Source organism: Myotis myotis, unplaced genomic scaffold (assembly GCF_014108235.1).
Source record: "Myotis myotis isolate mMyoMyo1 unplaced genomic scaffold, mMyoMyo1.p scaffold_m19_p_9, whole genome shotgun sequence".
NCBI classification, from domain to species: Eukaryota; Metazoa; Chordata; class Mammalia; order Chiroptera; family Vespertilionidae; genus Myotis; species Myotis myotis.
In genome coordinates, this window is record NW_023416401.1 from 82,022,495 (window position 1) to 82,043,076 (window position 20,582).

Sequence of the window (20,582 nt, forward strand, 5' to 3'; positions counted from 1 at the left end):
ATTCATTCAGCCAGAACGCCTGGAGCATATCTCCTGAGTTCATGGCATTGCCTCAAAAAGCAGCAAAGGCCCGAACCGGTTTGGCTCAGTGGATAGAGCATCTGCCTGCGGACTCAAGGGTCCCGGGTTCGATTCCGGTCAAGGGCATGTGCCTTGGTAGCGGGCACATCCCCAGTGGGGAGTGTGCAGGAGGCAGCTGATAGATGTTTCTCTCTCATCGACGTTTCTAACTCTATCCCTCTCCCTTCCTCTCTGTAAATATTTAAAAAACAACAACAAACAAACAAAAAACAACAACAGCAAAGCATGGAGGTTCCAGGTTCAAATCCCAGCCTGCCACTTGCTGGCTGTCTGGGCAAGTTGTCCCACCTCCAAGGAGGACACTGACCGCGTGGAGCTTCCCCTGGAAGGTGGAAGGCCATCTTCGGGGACCCCATGCACCCTGTGTGTCCTGTTGTCTGACCCCAGTAGTCAGCCCCTGCCTCTAAGTCTCAAATTGAGCTCACATCTCTCTGCCTCTCCTGCTTTCCCCTCTTATTGATGCCGTTTTAGCCAGCTCAGCCTTGGGCCACCCCAGGGCCTTTGCACACACTGTCCCTTCAGCCTGAAATGCCTCCCTGCTTCCACCAGGGTAACTGTTGTTCCTCCCTGAGAAAGCAGGTGGGCTCCTCACATCCCCCTGAGGCTGGGTCAAACTTCACCTCTCTGGGCTCCCCCAGCCTCCCAGTTCTCGGCTCTTGTCTGATTCTCTGATATGAAACATCCATGAATATTTTATTTTATTTTATTATTTATTTTGTTTTGTTTTTTAAATATATTTTTATTGGTTTCAGAGAGAAAGGTAGAGGGAGAGAGAAATAGAAACATCAATGATGAGAGAGAATCTGCTGGGGTCCAACCCCAAGAGGCCCAGGGGTCCCCAAAGGTGTGGACGGAGTCGGCGAAGAAGGAATGACACGGAGACAGCGTTCAGTTGATCAGTAGCCTAGCCAGGATCTCCAGCCAAGTTCTGGTCAGGATCTCCAGCCAGGTTCTGTGTCCATGTTCTCTTGCTAGGTTCTCCAGCCAGGTTCGCCAGGTTCTGTAGCCATGTTCCCTCGCTAGGTTCTCCAGCCAGGTTCTGTCCAGGTTCTCCAGCCAGGTTCAGTCACCAGGTTCTAGTCAGGTTCTCTTGCCATGTTCTATCCAGGTTCTGTAGCCAGGTTCTGTCTCTAGGTTCTTCAGCCAGGTTCTCTCGCTAGATTCTGTCTCTAGGTTCTGTGGCCAGTTTCTGTCCAGGATCTTTTTCCATGTTCTGTCTCTAGGTTCTGTGTCTAGGTTCTGTGCCATGAATATTTTAAACAGACCATTATGCTCTACTGCACTCCACCCTCCTAGGCACAAATGTTTGCCTCCCTTTCTTTGGACCCCCCCCCCGCCCCCCCCCGCCCTCCTTCCCCCCCCCCCCCCCCCCGCCCCAAGGAGACCATGCAAATGTGTAATACAGTCATGGCAGAGAATCCAAAGGCATGAGGTCTGCCTCCATACACCCAACATGCAATGTACCCTCAGCTACCATCTCTGACTAATGAGGCAATAACAGCACCTGCCTTGTTCTGGTTGTTGTGCAGATTAAATGAGCTAACACGTGGCAAGTCCTTAGCACAGAGCCCAGGACAGCATTGTGTTTGAGCCAGGGCAGGAGAAAGGCATCTCCTGGTAGGGTGGGACCTCCCAGACCAGGGTCTGGACTAGGGTGAAGCATGTGAGGTGCCCAGCCTGCAAAATTTAAGGTGTTCACCCTCAGGACTGTGCAGACCCAGGTTTCCTGAGACAGAGTCGTCCTAGATCTCTGCTGCCGCCTGCTGGTCATTCTGCAGAATGACAGCCCACCCCTCTGCTCTCACCTGCTCCTGACCCTCTGCCGCCAGAGCGGGCTGGAAGGAAGTCACCTGGCTAGCTTGGAGGGGCAGGTCCTGCCTCTGCCAGTGGAAACCTGGGTTTCATCACCAGTAAACTGGGGTAGGAGAGTCTGACTCACAACATGTAGAGAACAGGAAGCACTCCTCAACCATCAATGTCCTTCCTGCAATGCCAGCATTTAATAAGCACCTACTAAGTGCAAAAGACTAAAGAAGATGACTGAGACACGAGTCAGGGGCTTAAGAAGTGGAGGAGGGTGGGCAGGAGGAAGAAGGCTGAGAAAGATGACTGAGGTAAGGCACGGACCCTATTGAGCCCCTATTAGGCATGACATACTATTCTAAACACGTGTATTAACACATTTAATGCTCTCAGAGCACAAGGAGGTGGTACTATTTTTAATTCCTGTTAGGAAGCTGAGGCCAAGAGAGGTTAACTAACCAGTCCAATGTTGAGCAGCCTTGGTGGTGGAGGTGAGGCTAGAATCCACAAAATTCTAGTGGGAGCTGGGGGTGTTGTATGGATCATCCATCCATTTATTCAACCAATTGAACACCTATTGTGTGCCAGGCACAGTGTTGGATGCTGGGAAGAGAGCAGTGACCAAACAGACACAGCTCCTGCCCTCAGGGAGCTGTTCACATGGAGAAGATGGATAATAAGCAAGATAAATGAGTAAAGTATGTCACGTGGTGTCTTGCTGGATATAAAAAATAGAGTGCAGAGAGAGAAGGAGGGCTGGAGTGTGTTTCAATCCTTGCGGGCCATTTAGGTACTTTTGCTTTCACTGAGCCATGGGGTGGGGTGGGGGGAGGAGTTCTGAGCAGGGGGTGAACATTGGGCATCTGGGAGGGTGGAACAGGCTGGGAGTTGCGGGGTGGGAGAGCATCAGTTCAATTTCAGGTGCGTCCATTCTTAGTTGCCTGTTAGTGTGGATGTGGCATTTGGATTTATCCCAAGTAAGACATCTCGCTTTGACCTGGCACACAGTGAGCCCTGCGCCAGGCGGCGGGCGATCGCTGTGGTTGGTATTATTGCGAGAATACTGGAGGGGTCATTTCTGAAGTCGTGGCTCCTTCGAGGGCTGCTGCAGTGTCTCGTGCAGCCACCATGTGGCGCCAGCGCACAGCGGGACGACCCGAGGCGATTCGCCCGGGACGTGGGCCTCCGGGCCAGGATCTCAGCTAGCAGATGGGCAGGATCCTTCTCCGTGGTCCCGGCTGTCCTGGGCATTGCAGGTCGTTTGGCAGCATCTCCGGCCTCCCTTCACTCCGTGTCAGCATCACACCCCTATCCCTCTGCATGACAACCAAAACTGTCTTCAGACATCACCAAGTAATCCACTGGAGAGAAAAATCTCCCAGGAGCAGTCACAGGCCCTGCCCTGGTGCCTGCTTAACCGCGTTCATTTACTGAGCACCCACTGTGCGCCCCAGTTTGCTCCCCTCCAGGCTCACAGCCCAGAGGACCGAGTACCAGCAGGGATCACACCCAGGCAGAGCAGGCCCCCAGAGCCTTCAAGACAGTTGAATGTCAAAAGTCAAGTTCATCCACTGCACGGCGGGGGGGGGGGGGGGGGGGGGGGGGGGGGGGGGGAAGGAGCCCTAGGTGCAACCCAAGTTTTCCCACTTGTTAGCTGTATGACCTTGGGCAAGTCTCCATGGCACTCTTGAGCCTCCATGTCCCCATATGTAGAATGAGATAGGAGTCTGTTTTGGTGCCAAACCCCAGTGGGGCCTGGGATCCAGCTACGGCAAGGCCGCTGTCCCCTCCAGGAGCCCCCAGGCCTGGACAAAGGACACCCACAATGTGAATGATGCACACACGGGTGCATACTCGAACCCTGACACCTGCCCCCAGCTAGAAAGCAGGAGGTCCGATTCAAACACAGGCTGTCCGAACCAGCTTTCCTGCCTGTATTGGCTCCATGCTGTCACCATCTTCCGGCTCCCAACTCAAGCTCCCTGTGAGCAGAGATTCTTGTCGAAGTTGCTCACTGCTCTGTTTCCAGCACCAGGATCGTGCCTGGGACGCAGGAGGGACTCCGTTTCGTTGGGTAAATAAATTCCCTTCTTCCATTTTTGCCCCCATATAGACTACAGTCCGTTCTCCACCAAGGCAGCCTGAAGGATCCCGTGGAAACCTCCCTCAGATCATGTCCCTTGGAGCGCTTGTCATTCAGAGGAGAAGCCAAAGGTTTCCCATGCCCTAGAAAGCCCTACCTGAGCTACCCCTCCACTCCACCCACCCTCCAACCCTGCCAATCTCACCTCCTTGACCTCAGCGGCCCCAATCTTCACTCCCTTACTCTGTGCCGGACACACTGGTCTCCTCGCATATTCCTGCCTCGGGACCTTTGCTCTTGCTGTTCCCTTTGCCTAGAACTCTCTTCCCCATAGATACTGGCATAGCTCCTCTGTTCACCCAAGTCTCTGCTCAAATACCACAGCCTCACAGAGGCCTCCGTCCCAAACACCCTCTACCCCGTTATTTTCACAGCGCATGCCACTAGCACAGCGGTTCTCAACCTGTGGGTCGCGACCCCTTTGGGGGTCGAATGACCCTTTCACAGGGGTCTCCTAAGACCATCGGAAAACACATATATAGTTACATATTGTTTTTGAGATAAATCACTATGCTTTCATTATGTTCAGTTTGTAACAATGAAATTGGGGGTCACCACCACATGAGGAACTGTATTTAAGGGTCGCGGCATTGGGAAGGCTGAGAACCACTGCTCTAGCAGAAAGGATCTTGTTGAAATGTTAGCCTCTTTATTGTTGGTCTCCCACACACAACAGAAAAGCTCTGCCCTCTTGGAGCTCACGTTCTAGTGAGCCAGGCCAGGAAGGGCCTCTTTGAAGTGGGGACATGGAGTGGGGACTGGAAGGATGAGAAGGGACTGGTTGTGGGAGAAACTGAGGCAAGGTGTTTCCTGGCCGAGGGAGTAGCAAGTGCAAAGGCCCGGGGGCTGCTCACCTCCAGAGCCTGCCTTAGAGCAGACCTGTCGGGCAGGCCCTGTTCACTGGGGTGGCGGGTTCCCAGGCCACGCACAGCGGCTGGCTGAGAGCCCACGAGTCACCAGGAGCCCACAGGGGGTGGACAGGGGCTGGGCTAGGCCTGGCCCATAAAGGCCCATTGACAGCCGATGGGAAGGGCAGCTCCCTCTTGTCAGCCCCCGGGAAGCGCTGGCTGGAGTGACTGACCACCTGGAGCTTCCCAGGAGAGGTGTTTCCCCGGGTGAGGGAGAGAAACGCAGGCAGCCTGGCCGCTTGGATGTGCAGAGCAGCTGGGCCGGGGCTTTGAGGTCCCACGGCCCCGTTTTAAACCCTCCCCACTCCTCCACAGCGGGGTGGCCTTGGCCACGTCATCCCACTCTTCGAGCTTCAGTTCTCATCTCCGAAGTGCAGTGGGAAACAGGACTGAGCTGACCGGCTAGCGTGAGGCCACGTGGGAGAGCAGTGGGAACCAGGGGCCATCCAGCAGGCGCTTGGCAACCGGTGCTCAGCTGTGGTGGTCGGCCATGGAGCCAGCTGTGGTCCGCTGCGGCTGCGGCGGGCCCCCTATGGGGCGGGGGGCTGTGGCCGGCTGCGGCAGCACTAAGCATGAAGGCCAGCAGGGGAGCATGGCGTGGGCTTCTGGTTCAGACAGCCTGTGTTTGACTCAGACCCCCTGCTTTCCAGCTTGGGGGCAGGTCTGATCTCCCTGCTCTGTGCCTCAGTTTCCCCATCAGGGATCATGAGGAGCCTTCCACAGGGAGGAGAGTAAAGCACCCAGCATGGGGCTCGGGCCTGTGGTTATAGAACGGGCAGACTTTGGGGGGCAGCCGCAGGAGGGCAGGCAGGAAGTGTGAGGGCGTGCTCCCCACAGGCTGATGACATGAGGGTTGGTGGGAAGGCCCAGCTAATAGCTAAGACGCAGGTCAGGGACATGAAGTCTGCACCTGGGCTCAGTCTGCTGGGTTTGAGTCCCCTGTGCCAGCTGTGTATCCTTGGGCAAGTTACTAACCCTCTCTGTGCCTTGGTGCCTTTTGGTGAAACAGGGACAGGATCATCCCTACTAGCCATGGGGTAGGTGTATGGTCCTGACAGAAAATTCACACAAAGATTGGTTGACAGGCTTAGGGCCCATCTGATGACAGAACTGGGAAAGCTCTTGGGAGCTGGGAGGACAATTGGAATATGAAAGGGCCTGGAAGGGCCAGGAGGCAGGAGTGCGACCTTGTGTGTTCCTGCAAACACGTGTACATGCTCGGCCACGGGTTAGGGTGGGAAAGAGCAGGCCCCTGGAGTGGAAAACAGTACAGAGGTGGCAGCAGGGGCCATCGGTGCCCTGAGAGGTCCTTCTAGAAAGGCCGGCTGGACCCAGATTAGAGTGAGCGGGCATGCTTAGATAAGGAGTGTGGACTTTGGCGGGGGCGAGAGGGAGCCATGGAAGGTTTAGGGTTGAGGGCCAACTCGTCCTTTCCATGAAAGCTGGCATGAAACCCGCCAACCCACCTCACAGCCTCATTCCCAGCACCCAGCCCATAGCCTGCCACATAGTAGGTCCTCAGGGACATGGTTCTGAATGAATAAATGAAATAATGGATGCGCGAGAAACCAGCCACTAAAGGGTGGCCCCTATCTCACCATTCACCCACAGAGCTCTAAGTACCTTGAGGTCCCAGAAATCATTGTAGAAAAACTTACCAGTACAGTAGCTAATATTTGTAGTGCACCTACTATGTGCTAGGTACTGGGAAGAGCCAAAAACTAAAAGATCTAGCCCGTGTTTGTGGAGCTCTAATTTCAGGGGCAGATGAGGGACAGGTAAACAAATAGTATGGTTCTTTCAGAGAGTGTTCAGTGCTGAGGAGTAAACAGCAGGAGTGTGAGACAGTGAGGAGGGGAGCTGACGGAACAGTGGTGGGAATGCCAGCCAGGGGGCCCAGCACGGGCACACGTCCTGAAGTGGGAATGAGCTCAGTGAGATGGAGGAGCAGGGGGACCCCCAAGTGGCCGGAGAAGAGAAAATCAGGAGAGAGAGAGAGAGCCCTGTGGGCTTTGTGGGTGCAAAGAGAGGACTTTCTTACAAATGCAGGAGGCACCTCTGCAGGGCTCTGAGCAGGGGAATGACTTGATGTTGTTTGCATTTTAAATCCTCCTAATCAAAGGGCTTAAACGTTACTAACATCCCCATTTCACAGCTGGGGAAACTGAAGCTCCAGAGTGCTAATGACTTACCTTAGCTCACACAGCTACTAAGAAACACAGCCAGGATTCAACCCCAGTCTGCGTGCCTCTGGGAAGCAAATTGGAAGATGCCTGCGGGACCCACGCAGGTCCCCTGAGTCACAGACTGGGCCCAGCGCTAACCTCGGGCACCCAGGAGCCGCCCTGGGCGGTGTCCTTGGCATCCTCGCCCTTTTTACTCCCCAGGCAGCTCTGGCCACTGCCACGCGGGCTGAAGGCCCCACAGGGGACTCATGACAAGCTGTCTCCAATCTGCCCTCCTGCTGCTGTGCAGGCTCGGGCAAGCCCCCAGCCATCTCTGGACCCACAATGCACCTGTTACCTGGCCCAGCCCCCCAAGTCTTCAGTGCCCCCCTCCTTTGTACTGTGTGGAGTCCCGGGCAAATGCTGATACTGGGCCCAGGCGGGAGGGCAGAAGGCGAGAAAGATAAGCAGGCAGTGGGGATCCTGTGGCCCCACAAGCCCCGCCTCCGGTGGGTGGGGCCGAGGCTGTGGCTGCCTCATCAGAACCCCAGGGGCCCAGGCCCCACCCAGATAATGTGACCCACGAAGAGGGAGACTCCAGCAGCAGAACTGGCTTCTGCAAGAGGAAGAAAGCAAAGGGGGAAGAAGGAGGGAGGGGAGGAGGGCGGGAAGGAGGAAGAAGGAAGGATTCCGTAGCTAGCACCTCGTTTAACCCTCATAGCAACCAATGGTGACGATTTTGCAGATGAGAAAACTAAGGCCTAGAGAGGAAACGCAGTGCTTGCTCACAGGCCCCACGCCAGGACCGGCAGCGCCAAGATCAAATCCAGGCCCATCTCATTCCAAGAGCCCCTTTGACCCCGCCTGGCAGCCCCTCAGATTCTAAACTTTCGTTTTCCCCTCACAACAGTCCAGCCCAGAGATCTGGACGGAGCCTGCAGGGCCCAGCCAGCCTGGGTGTGAACCCTGGAGCACGGCGGGCGGGGGAGCCTGGTGGCCTCCCTGGGGACAGCCCAGAGCCATCACAAGCAGGTGTCGGACATGAGAACGGCCTCCCCTGCTGGAGCCTGCTCAGCCCAGGGACCTACCCAGCCCAGGAGGAACCCGCTGCAACACACGTCACCTGGGGCCTGGGGACCCGTCTGGAGATGTAAGAACGGAGCCCAGAACGTCCCTGTAACTTGCCCAGCGTCCCACAGGGAGAGAGCAGACACAGTTGGTGATGCCCAGGGACAGGGGGCCTGGCTCATTTCCTCCTTCCCGCCTGCTCAGGGATGTTTTTCCAGCAATCGCCTCTTTGTACAGCCTCAGTTTCTCCTCACCCTCCTGTGTTAAAAAACATCAACTGTCCTCCCTTGACCCCATCATCGGCCCGCAGGCACCCCATCCCTGCATTCTGTCCCCCATCGAGCTTCTGATGGGCACGCCCACCCTCCCTGACTCGCTCGCTTCTCCCCCTACCCCCGCGGCCGTGTCCTCCAACCAGGTTTCCACCCTGTGTGCTGCCTCGGGGCTCTGATGTCACCATCCCTGCTGCCAAGTCCATCACGTGGCGTCCGATGCGCAGGGTCACCTCTTAGCAACGTTCCCGCTGAGCTGGTCTTTGGACCCTCCCAGCCACGCCCTTGGCAACCACTCCTTCTGCAGCTGTAAATAAATGCGATGAACCTCACATTCCCATCAGCATCTCCACCTCTCTCCCGGGCTCTGGGCCAGAGTATCTAATTGCCTACTTGAAACATCCTAAAGAGACATCTCGACTTCCCCAAATTCCTCCCCCAATCCTCACCTCAACCTCCAGTCTTTGCTCTTCCTAACACTACCCCGTAGCTCAAGCTCCAAAATGAAGCATTACTCTCGAAGCATCTGGTTACATATTCATGCATATAGGCGTGCATTCACCCACCAACAAATACTTACTGAACACCTACTATGCGCCAGGCACCGTTCTGCACACCTGGCTTCCGTCTACAGCAGTGAACAAGGCAGCCACAGGTCTCTACCTTCAGGAGATAAACACATCGTTCATACTGGAACATTAGGAATGTTGGCTGTCTGCCTCCCCCACCAGCCATTTGAGAGCAGGGTCTCGGGCCTCTTCATCTCAGTATCTCGGCGGTTAGCTCCTAGCCCGCAATATCAGAGAGCTCTGGTGAGTAAGGGTGAGTAGGGGAGTGAAAGTGGCCAGCCAGTGAGAAGACGCAGGAGCATGAAGCTTCTGAGACCTAGAGGGCCGCACTTTGCACATTCAGCGCATGCACAGGAGTAGCAGCTGCACGGTCTCAGGTTGCTTCTGTTTCAAAAGGGTGAAAGGCGGGACTTTGCGGTGCCTGGAAACTGATAGGGACCAGCAGGGGGGCTGGCAGTGTCTCTCCAGAGGGGGTTTGACTACTGACCTGGTTCTCCGGTTAGAAGAGCTGTGGGAGTCGCATCAGTAAAAAGACGCCGACGCCGTTTCGACCAAAGCCACGACGCCCCCGGGCGCTGGAAGCGGAGGTTCTGGGCGCTTTCGGTCTCGCCGATGTGCACACACCCCCAGGCCCTTCCAGACGCCAGTCTGGGTTTGCCAGTGGGATGTAAACAGAACAGTCATGCAGAAGGGGCTGCGTGACCTGGGCGGGGGCCCTGAGTCATCACCTCTCAAGAATCGACTTGTCACCGCAGAGCGGCAGGTGCTATTTTTATGGCTCTAATTGGTCAACAACTTTGCGGGGTTCACTGGAAACAGACTCAGAGACAGGGCCCCGCCCACAGGTGGCTCCGGGAGTCCCGAGAGGGGCCGAGGGCCGCGAGGGGCACAGGGGGCTATTTTTGAAAGGATTCGTAAACATTTCCTGATTCTGTGGTTATGTCTCCTCACTTATTCCCAATCGTGCTTTTTACTCTTTTCCTGAGTGAGACTTGCCAGGATTTATCTACTTTACACCGCTTCCCTCTGAAAGAATCCTTTAAAATTTTTTGTCATTTCTACTGGTTTTTTTTTTTTTACTTCATTAGTTGCAGAATTAACCTTTAATTTCTTTTTTTTAATATATTTTTATTGATTAAGATATTACATATGTGTCCTTGTCCCCACGTTACCCTCTACCACCCCCTGCTCATGCCCTCACCCCCCCCCCCCCCCCCCACCCCCCGTTGTCCGTATCCATTGGTTAGGCCTATATGCCTGCATGTAAGTCCTTTGGTTGATCTTTCCCCCTTACCCCCACCCTCCCCTACCCTCCCTCCAAATTCCGACAGTCCAATCAATGCCTCTCCATCTCTGGATCAGTCCTTGTTCATCAGTTTATGTTGTTCATTATATTCCACAAATGAGTGAGATCATGGGGTATTTATCCGCTCTCCAGTTCCATCAATGCTGTGGCAAATGGTAAGAGTTTCTTTTTCTTCTTCCTCTTCTTAAAGAATACCTTTCAGCATTTCATATAATGCTGGTTTGGTGGTGATGAACTCCTTTAGCTTTTTCTTATCCATGAAGCTCTTTCTCTGACCTTCTATTCTGAATGATAGCTTTGCTGGATAAAGTAATCTTGGTTGCAGGTTCATGCTATTCATCACTTTGAATATTTCTTGCCACTCCCTTCTGGCCTGCATGGTTTCTGTTGAGAAATCCGCTGACAGTCGTATGGGTACTCCCTTGTAGGTAACTGACTGTCTTTCTCTTGCTGCTTTTAAGATTCTCTCTTTGTCTTTTGCTCTTGGCATTTTAATTATGATGTGTCTTGGTGTGGTCCTCTTTGGATTCCTTTTGTTTGGGGTTCTCTGCGCTTCCTGGACTTGGAAGTCTATTTCTTTCACCAGGTGGGGGAAGTTTTCTGTCATTATTTCTTCAAATAGGTTTTCAATATCTTGCCCTCTCCCTTCTTCTGGTACCCCTATAATTCTGATGTTGGTATGCTTGAAGTTGTCCCAGAGGCTCCTTACACTATCTTCATATTTTTGGAATCTCTTTTCTTTTTTCTTTTTCAGTTGGGTATTTTTTGTTTCTTTGTATTTCAAATCTTTGACTTGATTTTTGGGATCCTCTTGTCTGCTGTTGGATCTCCGTATATTATTCTTTATTTCAGTCAGTGTATGCTTAATTTCTAGTTGGTCCTTTTTCATGTCCTCCATGGTCTCACTATACTTATTGAGGGACTCATTAAATTTATCGGCGGTTTCCATAAAATTCTTGAAAAACCTTATAAACGTGGCCTTGAACTCTATATCCAGTCGTTTGCTTTCCTCCATTTCTGCCATTTGTGACCTGTTTCTTTGTCTCCGCATTTTGGCTGCTTCCCTGTGTTGATAGAGTGGCTTTGTGTGCTAGGTGTCCTGTAGGGCCCAGTGGCTCAGCCTCCCCAGTTACCTGAGGTGGACACTCTTGGTGCACCCCCTCGCGGGCTTTGTGCACAGTCTTGTTGTAGCTGTGCCTTGGTTGTTGTAGGATCACTGGGAGGAATTGACCTCCAGGGCAATTGGCAGCGAGAATCAGCTGTGGCTGCAGTGGGAGAACTTCTGTGCTGGAGACACCCTTCTGGGGCAAGACTTGCTTCAGTGGGGCTTTGGTGCTCACTGAGACTGCACCCTGAGTGTGTCCCTTATGGATCTGAGGAGTTATGATCTGGATGGTCCCCCTCTGACCACTGGGTACAGTGGCTCTTGGATCTAAGGAGGTGCTAATTTAGCCTCTGCCTGAGGTTACACAGCAGGAACTACGAAGAGAACTGCAGATTCCCCTTCCTTTTTTTTGGAGTTTGGAAGTGCCCTGATGATGCTCAGCTGTGTAGGAATGCAAGCCGCTGTGGGGCCTTGGGCCTTCTCTTGGAAGCTCTGGGTCTATCTGGCCCGGCTGCGGTTAGGTAATTACAGGTTGCAAATGGCCGGGGCATTCATATGCAAAAGCCTCTGCAGCAGCCTGGGCGGGGCGGGGTCTCAAGAAATCAAAGGGCGGAGAAAGCAGCTATGGCGGAGCCTCAGCCCTGCCCTAAGGAGTCGCGAGTCCCAGTGTCCCGGCAATGGCTGCAAGCACCTCTGAGGGAAAGCCGCTCTCAAGCTCGCCCGCTGCCAGACAGTCCAGTTTCTCCCCGTATGAGTCCTGGGTCCCCAGAGACTTCCCGGAACCGGATTTCAGAGCCGTCGGGAGCTTGTGTCTCCCTCCGGATTCAAAAAGACAGCCGCGTCCTCAGGTGCCAGACCCTTTCCGCGCGCGCGAGCCCCCGTACCTCTGCACGCCACCTCCGCAGCTCCTCCCGCTCGCAGTGTGCTTTTCTTTCCTTCTAGTTGTAGAATTTACACTCAGCCAGCCCTCCTGTAGTTCTGGATGGTGTCCACCTTGTGTTTTTGATGCATTTATCGATTGTTGTGGGAAGCAGCAATTTCCCGGTGTTTATCTATGCCGCCATCTTAGTTTCTCCTAACCTTTAATTTCTTACTCTTACTTTAATATATATATATATTTATTTTTAAATTAAATACTGAATTCATTTGTTTTTCTTTTTTTTTTAAACATTAGAAGTTTGTAGGCTCTGGATTTCCCCCGTGGACATGTTTGCTGCATCTGCTATGCTTTGGATGAACAGTGTCTGCTTTCCAGTCTAGGTGATTGGCCATTTCAGTGTTGACTTTTTCCTCTGATACTAGGGTTATTTAGAAGAGTGGCTCTGATTTTTTTAAAGTTAAGAATTTGGTGGGGCTCAGGGTTGAGCATCGACCTATAAACCAAAAGGTCACAGTTCAATTCCTGGTCAGGGCACATGCCCAGGTTGTAGGCTCGATCTCCAATGTGGGGTGTGCAGGGGGCAGCCAATCAATGATTTTCTCTCATTATTGATGTTTCTCTCTCTCTCTCTGAAATCAATAAAAATATTTTTTAAAACAAGAATTTGAGCTCTTCTGAGAATTTATTCTTAACTATATTGGATTATGAAATGAGAGTGGGGCTTGGAAAAATCTCCACTGTGAATCTTGATCTTGTCACTTAGCCGCTCTGACTAGACTGGGTGACTCTCCTCTCTGAGCCTGTTCCCTCATCTGGAAAGTGGGCACCACAGCCAGTGTCTATGTAAGAGGGACCGGTGGCCATCGGGTCAAAAGTGAGGCCAGGCACTTGTCCTGAAGCCACCATTGCTTAGCACCTCGCCGTCTTTACTTCACTGTATGTTTATCAGGGTGACTTCGGGGGCATTGAAACTATGGGGCAGGGATCAAAGGCACCTTCTACAGCCCCGCAGCCATCCTTGAAGCTGCCATTGACCATCATGGGAACACCCAGGCCCGACATGCAATCCCTGGTGTGTGACAGACACGAATGCTCCACAGCAGATGTGGGTGAGCTGCTCCCTTGCGGTCATGATCACTGAGTAATGTTCACATTTATCATCACATGGGAATTAGCAGCGAGGACAAACTGTTAAGAGTAACTCATGCCACTTGTGAAATGAATGCTGCTTGTGGCTGGCAGACAGCTTCCCTGGGAGGAAGCACAGCCCTGCCTCCTTGCACCACCTGCTGACCTCTCCTCACTGCCCCCCACCCCCGCCTGTGCCCCTCAGCTCCCACCACTGCCGGACCTGCCACCCACAGGCCCCGCTCGATTCATGCCCAGGACAGCAGTGGGCAGCTTGGCGAAGCAGCCAAACAGGAACGAGGTCCCCGCGGTGTGGGGAGGCTGGGGTGAGGAATAGGGGAAGTGGGGAGTAAATCCGCTCTTAGTTCTAGAAAGAATAGGGACCAGAAAGAACAGTTCTGACCTCAGCCTGGGGAGCAGTCAGACAGGGAATGAGAATAAACCAGGGTGGTCCATGTTTCTGTAAGGACAAAAGGAGAAGCAAAGAAGCCTGAAAAAGCTTCTCTTTCTCTCTCTCTCTTTCTCTCTCCCTCTCTCCCTCCCTCCCTCTTTCCCTCCTTCCCTCCCTTGTCTTCTTTCCTTCATTCAGCTAATATTTTAATCCCGCCTGTTGCCAGCCACTGCTTGGGGAGTTGAGGCGAACTGAGCTTCTTGCCGCCAAGTTTACAATGCAGAGGGGGAAATGTAGATCATAAACCAGCGCACAAATAAATTAACAAGTGGAAGAATCTAATGATGTGATGTGGAGAACAATTACACAGGACTGGGTGCTGAGGGCTCTCAGCAGAGGGAGGAGCCAGGGAAAGTCCCCCAAAGTCCATGTGCCCGGGTCAGCTTTAACCACACTCAAATTATTGACTAGTACTTACAGCCTTACCTGAAAAGGGCCAGGCTCAAACACAAAATTTCACCTTTTGTACTTTAACCTGGATTAGTTAGGCAACAGGCTGGAAACTTTTTTTCTGTAAAGGTAGTAAATATTTTAGAGTTTGGGGCCACACATCCCTGTCACAACTACTCCGTTCTGCCACTGTAACTCGAAGCAGCCGTAGACCCTATGTAAGCGGAAGGGCATGGCCGTGTTCCAGTAACATTTTATTTACAAATCCAGGCAGCTGACTGGCCAGAGTTTGCCAACCCCCGTACTCCCCCCGAGTTAGGCTAAACATTAATAGAAATATGAATGGGGAAGCAGGATCACAGAACAAGGAAGGAGTCCAAGAAACATAAAACCAACAATATGTACTGGCCAGGTGATCACCAGGTAGCAATAGCAATAGCAATAGCAATAGCAATAGCAATAGCAATAGCAATAGCAATAGCAATAGCAATAGCAATAGCAATAGCAATAGCAATAGCAATAGCAATAGCAATAGCAATAGCAATAGCAAGGGAGGAAGCAAACCGCCCAAAGAATGGACAAACCAGACGGGCTCTGTCAACACAGAGGAGAAGGCAGTGGCAGTGACGAGATTATACAGAAACATGGAAAACAAGTCTGCTGAGCGGAGAGAGGACACGCCACAGGAAGGATGTGCTAGTTACAATATTAAACTGACGCTCCTTGATCCTGGGACACAGCGGAAGAGAGAGCTGGCTGGAGATTTAGGGTGATGGGGCGGGGACACGACGTTTCTGTGTTTGTCATTCTGCCTGAACAGAAGACCAAAAACACAATAGAGGTTTTGGTTATTTATTTATTTGCTTACTTACTTATTTTTCAAGACTTTTAATCAATTTTTAGAGAGAGAGAAAGGGAGAGAAATATCAATGTGAGAGCAAAACATCCATTGACTGGCTGCCTCCTGCACGCCTCCCACCAGGGATCAAGCTCGAAACCCAGGTATGTTTCCTGACCCAGAATCGAACTGGCAATCTTCTGGTGCACTGGACGATGCCCAACCAACTAAGCCTCGCAGGCCAGGGCTGGGTGTTTTGTTGTTGTTTTTTATAATTTACAAATTAAGTCAACAAATATTTAATCAGGGCCCATTACATTAGGGGCTACCAAGATTAAAAGTGGTAACAATGGCAGTTCCTATTAGGAGTTGTTGAGAAATAGCATTTCATTATATTACTTTTTAAATTTTTAATAACGGTAAAATACACATAACATAAAATTTACCATCTTAACCATTTTTATGTGTACAGTTCAGTATTAAGGATATTCATATTATTGTGCAACCAATCTCCAGAACGTTCTTACCTTGCAAAAATGAAACTGTATATGCATTCATCAACTCCCCACTTCCCCCTCCTCTCAGCCTCTGGCACCCACCAGGCTACTTTAGGTTTCTATGTTTGACTTCTCTAAAAACCTCACATTAATAAAATCATATGGTATTGGTCCTTTTGTGACTGGTTTATTTCACTTAGCACAATATCCTTAAGGTTCATCCGTATGTCAGAATGTCCTTCCTTTTTAAAGCTAAATCGTGTCCCACTTTTTTTGTCCACTAATCCATCAGTGGAGACTGGGACTGCTTCCACTTTTCGGCTGCTGTGAATAATGCAGGTGTACAAATATCTTTTTGAGACTCTGCCTCCAATTCTTTTAGATATATATTCAGAAGTGAATCGATGGATCACGTGGTATTTCTATTTTTACTTTTTTAAAGATGTACTGTTCTCCATAGCATTTGCACCATTGGACATTCCCTCAACCAGCACATAAGGGTCCCCATTTCTCCACATCCTCATCAACAGTTCTGGAGGCAGAACTGTTTAGAACTGAAATCTTGACTGTACCTCCCCAAAATCGTCAAGACCATGAAGTGGGTTTTGGCTGGTTGTTGGTCTTTCTTCCCCACTAGAATGGAGCACACAGGCCCTGTTTTGCTGTTCAATCCCCAGCACTTAGTCCAGGACGAGTGTTCGGTATGACCTGAAGTACAGTGTCGGTGCTCAAATATTTGCTGAATGAATGAAAGAATGAACCCCTCTGTTTGGCAGGTAAAGAACCAAATGAGATAAGATAATGGATGTAGAAAGAGCCAAACACACCCAACCCTCAATCCTGCCGCGGGTGCCGCGGTGAGGTCACCGCTCTCAGGTCCTGTATGCTCCTTTGGAAAAGGGAGGTGACAATACTTTCCACACGGAGAGGAAAAGGTGCCTCAACACACAGGAGCCCCCTAGCACCGTGCTGGACATACCATAGGCGGTCAGTCCATGCAGGCTTCCCTATAAAGCACCACACATGAATACAAAGTATTCTCACTATTAAAGTCTAATGCTTCAGACCAACCCACCCACAGGAGAAGTAAATGGAGCCAAGATTTGTAGTCAGTGCAAGAGTACTGACATTTCTGTTAAAAGAACTATCTTAATGGAAGTAAATACAAAGTAAGATCACAATACAGAAAGAGGCCGTAAGGTTGTGGCTGCCTATTATAAAGGGATTCTTCTTTTTCACACCATTTTTTAAAATTGGAAACCCATTGAATAATAACAATGTAGTTGTGGGGACATGAGTTGGTCATGGCTGGAGTAGATGGCCCAAGGTTTCTTTCAGCAAAAAATAAAAAAATTAATAGTTCTAGATATGACTTAATATTGTAAAGATGCTGAGCCTTCCCAAGTTAACAATTCAATGCCATGCCAACCTTCACCCTAGATTTTTTTTACTAGAAATCGACAAAATGAATCTAAATTTCATTGGATTAATACATAAAAATAGCCAAGAAAATTTTGATAATAAATGATGTTAGATGGGTATGTTCAATCTGACAATTCAAAAAGCTGGCTATTCACATATGATGTATGGACTCTTCTGTATGCACACTCCACTTCTGGAAAAACTTGTTTAAACATTGGAGGAGAGACACTTGTCTTATAAAAACATACTCTGGAAATATAGTAATGTAAATATAAACCATGTAAGGCAGAATGAGACAAAGAGCTCAGCAGAATGGAAGAATCTTGTTATAAAATTTAATATATGAGATACAGTGTTTCATATAAGTGAGGCAATTATAATAATAAAAACTGTTGGGACAATTAGCAATTGATTCAGTAAAAAATACATTTGGACCCTCGCCTACTTCACATAAATCAATTCCAGGGGATTAATGATATAAAGGGCATGGTCAATCATAGATGGGACAAAGGTTAATTCATACTGCCTGTCTACAAAACTTCCCAGGGCTGAGAGACCAAAGAGGCTGACAATTCCATCACTACATCAAGAGCTTATTAAGGGAACTTCTGTTTGTTTTTTTAAAAAGTGTATATTACCTGTCTTTGTTTTCCTATACATACATGTAGGTATTTGTGTATAGGTGCAGACACTAGCCAGACTGCTGGCATTAAAGGGAATGAGATTTAGAACTTTTCCCAGTAAACAGGTACTCATGGCCCTAGCCAGTTTGGCTCGGTGGATAGAGCGTCAGCCTGTGGACTGAAGGGTCCCAGGTTCGATTCCGGTCAAGGGCATGTACCTTGGTTGCGGGCACATCCCCAGTAGGGGGTGTGCAGGAGGCGGCTGATCGATGTTTCTAATTCTCTATCTCTCTCCCTTCCTCCCTGTAAAAAAATCAATAAAATATATTAAAGACACACACACACAAAAAACAGGTACTCATGTATTACATCTATCTATATATATAAAAGCCTAAGCGGCCGGTCGCTATGATGTGCACTGACCACCAGGGGGCAGACGCTCAACACAGGAGCTGCCCCCTGGTGGTCAGTGTGCTCCCACAGCCAACCTCCTGCGGTCCTTCCCCCCGGCTGGCCAACCTACCACGGTCCCTCCCCACCGCTGGCCGGCCCCAATAGGCCCCAACTGGGACTGGGCGAGATGGCCCCGATCAGCCCCAATCACCGGCCAGGCCGAGGGACCCCACTCATGCACAAATTCATGCACCAGGCCTCTAGTTTATAATAAAAGTACTTGTGAACTGTGTCTGAACAAAAGCTCTTAAGGGCACATATGCAAAGAAGAAGTTGGGTCAGAGGCAGCTTGGGGGTTCAGAGCATTAACCTTGGGGTAAAAAGACTTGGTGTCCACATGCCAGGTGGCTCCATGGGTGTTTTGTGACCTCAGGCAAGCAGTGGCTTTGGTGGCTTCTGTGCCTCAGCCCTAGAGCAGCGGAACCAGGGGATTTTGCTCTCCCGGGTCGTCTGGCAACGTCTGGTGGCATTATCGGTTGTCACCACTGGGGAGGAGGGGTGTTACTGAACATGCATCAGTGCAGAGGACAACAGCCTTCCCCTCCGGAAAGAGAATCCACCCGCCCCAGGTATCCAGAGTTGAGGTTGAGAAACGGGGTTCTAGAAAAAGGGGCAAGTCTACCTGCAGGGTTGAGGCCTAATTGTGTACAAGGTGCTTAATTAGCACAGAACAAGCCCTCAATAAATGGGAGCTACTATTTTTATGACTGGACTTCCACAAAATTAAGAAAAACAATATAGTGGGAGGAAGTGGCAGCGCCTGGAGCCCACTCACCCGCACTCTACCTTGGGAGATAAGAGGTCCGTGCCCTTTCTCACGGCAACCCTGGTCTCTGGCGTGTCTGTGTCGCCAACTGGAAGTGGTGTGCGAAGGGCTCCTCGCGCCTCACTCCTCCGGGGTTTTTGTTTCCAGCCTCCTGCCATCCCAGCTCAGGAGCTGCTGGATGGTCCCTGGGCTCTGGCATACTCACTATCTTCCTCTGGTGGGCATATGCCTCTGCTTCAAGAACACACTCAGTTTCTCTTGTTGGAAAATTAAAACCAGCCGCCTTCTCTTTTTCTCTCTTCTCGTGAAACTGAAAAGGTGCCAACACGGAGGACTGACGCTTCATTTCCTGCTATCTCCGCCAAACTCCAGCGTGCCCCTCCCCGGTCCCCGAGTTCAGCCAAACCACTGTGCCACATGACCAACCATTAGCTTTCACTCAACTTACTTCACTGCTTTGCTGCATCCTTGCTGTGGGCCACGCCCTTGAACATTTCTTCCCACGACTCTCCTGTCCTAGCCGCTCGTTTTCCTGCTGCCTCTCTTCCTGTCTACTTCGCTCACTCACCTCTTCTCAGATGTTATTACACGGAGATGTTAGCGATTGGGCCATGGCCATCGTCTCTTCGCCTACAACGCTTCCAGCTCTACTTAGTTCCTCCTCTACTCCTACATCCCAAATCCATCCCTGGTCCCGACCACTCCTTTGAGTCCCCAAACCAGAACATGTATGACTGCCTATTCGTCATTTCTGTTTTTTTGTCTCAAAACCCCCTGAACTCAATACACTCGCACTTGATCGAAGGACCCTCCCTGGGAACCTGGTCCGATTCCAGTGCCCCCGTCTCAGGGAATGGCCTTGCCATCCACCAAGTGGGGAAGCCAGCAGCTCGAGGGAGTTCTCCATCCCAACAGCAACCTGTGCCCAGGTTGTCTGACCCCAGCACCCCTCCTCTCCTTCGTATGGGCCCATGGACTGGACTCACCTGATTGGCCCCCCTGCTTCCCCTTTGCTTCTCTACAATCCCCCACTCTCCCTGCAGCCAGCGATCTATTAAAAATTACTGTCTAATCACATGACACTGAGCCCTACCTGCTGGAAACTCTTGTACCCGCTGCTCTAAGGTTAAAATCTAAACTCCTCACCTTGGCCCACAAGGCCCTGCAGTACAGTCTGGCCCAACCCAACCCCTCAGCCTAACAGTGCCCAGTGTGGTTCTTTGATCTCTCTAACCTTCCTGGCTTCCTGTTCCTGCAGCTCACCCACTGTATCTCGGGACAGCAGCCCCACTGTGCACCCGGTGCTCACAGTATCTCCTTCATAGCACTCATCAAGGTTGGAACTTTAACCTCGGTGGGTGGGCGGGGGGAACAGTAAGCAATGACACTGACCCTGTCTTGTTGCTCGTCATTATGTCCCCAACTCCTGGGCACAGAACTTTACACTCATAAATATTAGTGAGTGGTCAGCATTCATATGATTAGCATCTCTGAGCAGAATCAGGCAGACGGCAAACTCTGGAGTGACTCCAGCGGACCTTCTGGATCTAAACTGTCGACCCTCACCCTCCCCTTGCTCAGGGGTCTTAATCGACTTGGGCGTCACCTGGGCCAATTCTTCAAAGAAAACCCTGGTGTGGCAGGAGGCCTGGATAGGACAGTGGGGTTCGGTGCTTTTGCTACACTGGCTGCGTTTTTCACTCACTGGTCTGGT

At 51.1% G+C, this 20,582-nt stretch overlaps 1 long non-coding RNA gene across 1 annotated transcript; it reads right to left on the bottom strand.

Annotated features, from left to right (window-relative positions):
• Window positions 1-1,464: 1,464 nt before the first annotated feature.
• Window positions 1,465-9,666, bottom strand: LOC118663489. The gene is made up of 3 exons (XR_004970062.1): window positions 9,497-9,666; window positions 9,021-9,103; window positions 1,465-3,200 (listed from the first exon to the last, which is right to left on the bottom strand). It is a non-coding gene; the product is annotated as an uncharacterized LOC118663489 (long non-coding RNA).
• Window positions 9,667-20,582: the final 10,916 nt, after the last annotated feature.